Here is a 6,000-nt window from a genome sequence, read left to right as displayed (position 1 = left end):
TATCAAAGACAGATGAATCTAAACTCCATACTTCCTGGAACCTGGGGTTAGTTGCTTATTTAATTTGTGCCCTAGTTGCTTCCACTAAGTACAATGTGATCATTACTGGTTTTATTATTTTCTCCACTGTGAAATGAGGTTGCAGTAAAGGAGTAACTTCAAGCATACTTAGACTCTTAACTTTCTTCATCAATGTTTTAGTTTTGTAAATTAGCATGCCACATTATGAGTCACTCTGAGACTTTGATGTGTACTGTTTTGATTGCTCCTCTTCTTCACTCCTCTTTTCCTCATCCCTACCTATCTTTGATGTCATGTGTATCCTATTACTCCCCATTTCTCTCCTTCCTAGGACTTCCTTTAAAACCCCATTTTCCTTCTCATGGTCCTTTTTCTATAAAGTTGGTGGTTTATAAATATGATGATTGGTCGGGTTTCTTCTAGATTTGGACATCTATTTAAAATACAACCACTTCAGCATCATTTGATGCTACATGCAAACCAAGAATATAAAATTATTTCAAGTACTCCACATACACAAAAAAGTCAAAGGGGTGGGAAATGATAAAAGGAAAACCAGTAGTCATATACTTAATTTGGGTCTCTAGGAAACAATGGGCCTCTCAACAAAGGGGCTCTCATTTCACCATCTCTGTGACATTGCTTTCACCTCTTGATTGAAACATAGACCTCTCTGCTACCTCTCCAGCATCACATCTGTCTACTTTCTGCCATGAGGGAAGTCCTTCCATGATGAAAATCTCTAGAGAAAAAGTTACGTTCAGCTTTTGGTTCTCATACATCTTCTCTGGCTCCTAGTCATAGGGATAGGATGTAGGCGAAAGCTAGTTCTTCCATTAGCTCCTAAACAAGTTTTATTTTAAAAAGAGTTGGTAAGTAGGCAGAATTGCAACAGTTACCTGTACCCAGTAGAGATGTGTACAAGCAGATGTGATGCCTTAATCTGTCCTATGAAGCCTTCCTCAATCTAAGCTTAGCATCACCTCAGTGTCTATGTAAAAGGGTGTGTCTCCAATTTTTTTGTTTGTGAGTCTCTCTGAAGTAGTAAATCTTAGGCGTGTTTGAGCCTAACGTGGAGTCAAAGTGCGTGTAATGTAGAGAGCTGAACGTGGTGGGAGCTGTTGTGCCTGTGTCTGGTGGTGGGAGTGGTGGTGGTGGGGAGTTTGCTTACATTTCAGAGGAAAGTGGTTTCGGATTCGTTCCTGTGCGGTTCCGGCGCGTGGGAAGAGGTGAGCGCGCGGCCAGGTGTACTTTGCGGCCCGGGCGCCTGGGGGGGGGGGGGGGGGGGGGGGGGGGGCGGAGGGCGGAGCCGCGGGCGGCCGGCAGGTGGCGCCGCCCGGAGCTGTTTGGTTGCGGCACCGGCCCAGCTGGGCATTTCCGCTCTGCGGCTGTGCGCGCTGTCCGTAATCCCCCTGACCGGTGCAGGTGAGGTGCCGAGGTGGGCTGGGACTGGGAGCCTCGGTCGGCTTAGGGACTCGGTCACCAGCCAGCAGAGTGTCCGCTAGCGTCCCAGCGAATACGGGGGTCTGCCGGGTGGAACCCGCTGGGCAGAGTGCCCATTTGACCCCGGAAAGCTGCTGGGACGGCCCATGCTGTGAATGCTAACCGGAGCGGAGCAGATGCTTGCTCTCGCGGGACAGATGGCTCCAACAGGTAGCTTAAGATCCTAGGGGAATGAGGCTAGCGGTTTTCAAAAGTAATTTTTTTTTAAAATTTTATTTTAGGAGTTACTTACGTGTGAAAAGACCAAAACCTGAAAAAGAATCCAAAACCAATTTCTGTTGGTCAGTTTCTGATCTGGATTTCCTTTGGAGCCAGTAGTAAAACACCTGGATCTTTGGTGATCCTTCCCTTTGATTCTATCCGTGGTTATTATTGCTGTTTAACTCTAATCAGCGAGTTATAACGTTACAGCCTCACTTAAAACCCATCAGAGATGTGCGTGTATTTTAACTTAGCTTAACTCCAAGCTCATTTTGTTTATGTTAAAAGAATAAGGAAACACATTAGAGTAGGAACCATTTTTTTTTTTTTTTTTTTGAGTTCCAGGATAGCCAGGGCTACACAGAGAAACCCTGTCTCAAAACAAGAACAACAACAAACAAAACAAAAAAGAGTGGTAAGTTTGAAGGGCCCAAGAAGAAATCATGAGTTAAAAATAAAGGCTACCTTTCAATCAATTAGAATGACTTCTGAGGGTGAGTAAGTCTTTTGCACACATGTGCTTATTTTCTTCTAATTGAAGGCTTTCTCCTGGTCTGTTTCCTGTAACTGAAGTGCTAAGTGAGGAACTCTGCAGTTTGGCCTAGTTTTCCTGAACCTTCTCCAAGAAGTCCCTGAGTAAGCAGGCCAGACTTCACCAATAGAGGACATTTGTCTTTAAAAGCTAGTTTGCAACGTTAATTGGTAGATTTTTGTACTGAACCCTTTAATTTAAACTAGTGAACTTACAAACCATGTCCTTAGCATGCAAAAGGCCCAAGGTTGGCTCTCCAGCACTGGAAATCAAGCAAACCAAGTTGGGATTAGGAATGTAGCTCAGTGGTAGAATTCAGCCTTCTGTGTGAAGTGGTGAGCTGGAATCCTACTGATGTCTGTGGTGGTCATTAGTGGGTGGCAGTGTGTGGTGCAGAACCAGAACAAAAACCCTGCAAAGTTTAATTTTTTTTAGAGTATAGGGGCAAGCCAGGTGTGGTGGCTTATGTCTGTAATCTCAGCACTCAGAATGTTAAAGCAGGCCATCCTGGGATATGCAAGATCTTACATCAAAAAAAAAAATCATAACCAAAACAAACAAAAATAAAATTTTCTCTTTATCTAGTAAGAGCTTTTGAGAGCTCCAGTTCTGTCTGTCTGTCAAAGCTTGAAATAGAGTCATGGGTTGACTCTTTATTGGCCTTGGCCAGGGTCTTGTTAGGGAAGAGGACCCTCTGCCTACAGACTAGTGCTGTCAGGTTCAGCCTTTTCTAGAACATTTCCCATCTGGAGCCAGTAAATATTAGAAATTTTATTCAGAGAGTCTGAGCTAACAATAACCACCAGCATCTTGACTAACATATTCATCCTTCAGTCAAAGACTTCCCTGTATTGTCCCATCCTCATAGCCTCTTTTCCTGGTAGTATGCTTGCTGGCCATCTGTTTCACTTGTTTAAATTCCACATTATTTGGCCATTTTTATGTACTATTTGACCCTTTGCTGGACTTTGGACTCCAGCTAGATAAGAACTGCCCTATGTTGTTCATTCCTTTTGGCCCCAGTGCCTTCCTCATAGCACAAAGTAGGAAAAAGTAACATTTTGAGATAGGCTAAGTGAGAGCTGAAGAGGAACCAGACATTGTGCATTTGTTCAGATCATTACATCTGCTTTATAAGAATAGAAAATTGCTTGTCCACATTTCTAGGGTATACTTAACAAAGAATACCCAGTCACTGCCAGTCTGACAGTGAGTCCTGAACATCAGCTTCCTAAGGCAAGAAGCTAGTAGATGGGCTGGCTGGGTGTGCCACTCCCTGGTTGGCTGTAACACACTGTGGATATATTGGCTTCCAGAAGCTGAGTTGTCTGCCATCCTTTACTAGAGAATCTCTGCTCACTTTCCTCCTGTGCTAACTGGCAAATGTCTCAAGCAAATTCAAGACAAATTCTGAACTCCAGTGGCCCCAGTGTCAATACATAGGTTGAGCATTTCTAATACAGAAATTTGTTATGCTCTGAAATCCAAAACTTTTCCAAGTGACAAAAGTGTTGGATTTCACAGTTTGTATTTCAGGCTTTTGTATTAGAGATGCTTGACATTAAGTCTGTGCAATTAAGCCATCCCAAATCTGAAAAGTTCCAGCGTCTAAACTCTTTCTGGTCCCATGGGTTTCAGATAAGGGCTGTTCAGCCTGTTTTTATTGTGTGGTCTTTGACAGTAAAAAAAATCACCACTGACAAATGGGCAGATACTAGACATGCTGTTCTCCATGTGGTTGCAGAACTTCTCTGAGTAGCTTCCGTCCTGTGGCTGTTGTGAACAATGCTGTGAAGGAATGGGGGACAGGGTGCCATATCACTTACAATACCATTATTAGTGCCAAAAGGAGTTTATAGAATTTATTTTATGTGCACAAAAAGTTAAATTATCAAGAACATCAGTTACAAGCCAGACATTAACACAAACCTTGGAAGGTAGGGCCAGGGGGATCAGGAGTTCAAGGTCATTCGTGGCTAAATAGTGAATTTGAGGTCAGCCAGCTTGTCTGATAAAAACAAAAAGTATTACAACTATAAAACTGTTTGTCAAGTAGATAACCAATGTATGGATTTCTAGTGTTGATGAGTAAATTAAAAAGGAATTAGCATTTACTAGAGACAGCTATATGGGAGACATGATTATATCTGGCATGCATTCTATTACTTGGTTCATTTTATTCTGTGATTTACCTTTCTTTCAGATAGAAATGAACAGTTTTTTTGGGCTAGAGTCTCACTTATTTTCTTCACATGAAAGTCATTATTTGCCTTTTTTTTTTTTTTTCAGTATATAAAGTTCAGAAAGATGGGATGCCTGAACCATGGACAGGCACTCAGACAAACTTTCCTTGACTATAAAGTGCAGTGCAGCTTGTTCAAAGGTCTGTGTTCTTCTGTTTTCTTTAGTTATTTTGAGGCAGGGTCTTTACCATGTTTTCTAGGCTGGCCTGGTCCATTCAGTCCTTCTGACTTGGGTTATCAAGTGTTGTGACTCAGGCATGCCTTATCATATCAGGTTGTGTGAAAAACTAAACAGCTTCCAGAACTTTATGTAAGGTCTTCAGTACTATCTGAATGCAGAATATTGGTTAGAAAATATAAAAAGTTGTAATAGCAAAAATTGGCAGTTGCCATGGAGTATCCATTCTCTCCTGTTTAGCTCTTGGTCTTGTTTGATTCAGTGACCCATGTACCTGGGTATGGAGAACAAAGGGAAAGCAGATGTGTGTGGGGCTCCAAGAAGATATCTAAGGGACCTGATTCAGCTAGAAACACTTTTGCTTTTTCATTCCTAATCCTTTGAATGTAACAATGGCAGGAATATCAACAACCATTTTCTCTCATGAGGAAACATTGAGGATGGAAGCTATGAGCTAGTGAGACACACGGAGCCTGCTGTGCTAGATTGAAGGAATGACTACATGATCTCTCTTCCCCTTGCTCAAGAGCCCATGCAATGCCATTTTGCAGCCTGGCCAGTAAGGGGAGGCAATTGTATTCCTCTCCCCTGCCTTGCATGGAGAGTCCTCAAGGGATATACCCTGTTGTGGGCAGCCAGGACCTGTACTAGAGAGATGGAGGTGACAGACAGTGGAAATTAGTGCATTTGGAAGGATCAATCACACAAGTTTAATACAGTCAGGCTTGCCAGTGTCAGAGAAGAGTTGTGAATACAGAAACCCAGGAAGCTGTAGTGACTCCTATAATATACATAGGTTGGAGAATATCAATGTAAATTCGTGGTTTTAATAAACATTGATGCAGACATGTTCCTGTGGTGGTTTGAATGAGAATGACTCCCATAGGCCCGTATACTTGAATGTTTGATTCCTAGTTGGCGAACTATTTAGGAAAGATTAGGAGCTATGGTTTTGTTGGAGGGAATGTGTCACTGGGAGGCCAGGGCTGGGGGCTTGGGTTTCAAAAGCCCACACCAGGCCCAGTCTCTCTCAGCCTGTCTGTAGACCAGGATGTAAGCTCTCAGCTACTGCTCAATTGCAATACCTGCCTGCCTCCATGCTTCCTGCCATGATGGTCATGGATTAACCCTCTGAAACTGTAAGGAAGCCCCCAGTTAAATGTTTTCTTTTATAAGCTGCCTTGATCATGGTGTCTCTTCACAGCAATAGAACAGTAACTAAAACAGTGTCTCATCAACAGAGGCATGAAGAGTACCCTTCAATAGCAGTGAGTATTCTTCACTCTAAATCCTGGCTTCTAAATACCAATTTCTAATAAGGA

The 6,000-nt window shown here is 42.7% G+C and overlaps 1 protein-coding gene across 11 annotated transcripts in view; it reads left to right on the top strand.

Annotated features, from left to right (window-relative positions):
- Positions 1-1,324: 1,324 nt before the first annotated feature.
- The window catches only part of Ggact (gamma-glutamylamine cyclotransferase), a 32,805-nt gene continuing 28,129 nt past the window's right edge, over positions 1,325-6,000 (top strand). For 3 of the 11 annotated variants that reach the window (XM_031361762.1, XM_031361761.1, XM_031361751.1), the window contains exons 1-2: positions 1,325-1,446; positions 2,071-2,140. The gene's annotated coding sequence lies outside the window, so the exon portion shown is untranslated. Of the gene's footprint in view, positions 1,447-1,481; positions 1,675-2,070; positions 2,220-4,546; positions 4,641-6,000 lie in introns of those variants that run through there. The other 8 variants (XM_031361765.1, XM_031361753.1, XM_031361755.1 and 5 more) reach the window with 5 other exon arrangements.

This window comes from Mastomys coucha, unplaced genomic scaffold (genome assembly GCF_008632895.1).
Source record: "Mastomys coucha isolate ucsf_1 unplaced genomic scaffold, UCSF_Mcou_1 pScaffold9, whole genome shotgun sequence".
NCBI classification, from domain to species: Eukaryota; Metazoa; Chordata; class Mammalia; order Rodentia; family Muridae; genus Mastomys; species Mastomys coucha.
This window is presented reverse-complemented; position numbering and strand designations above follow the sequence as displayed.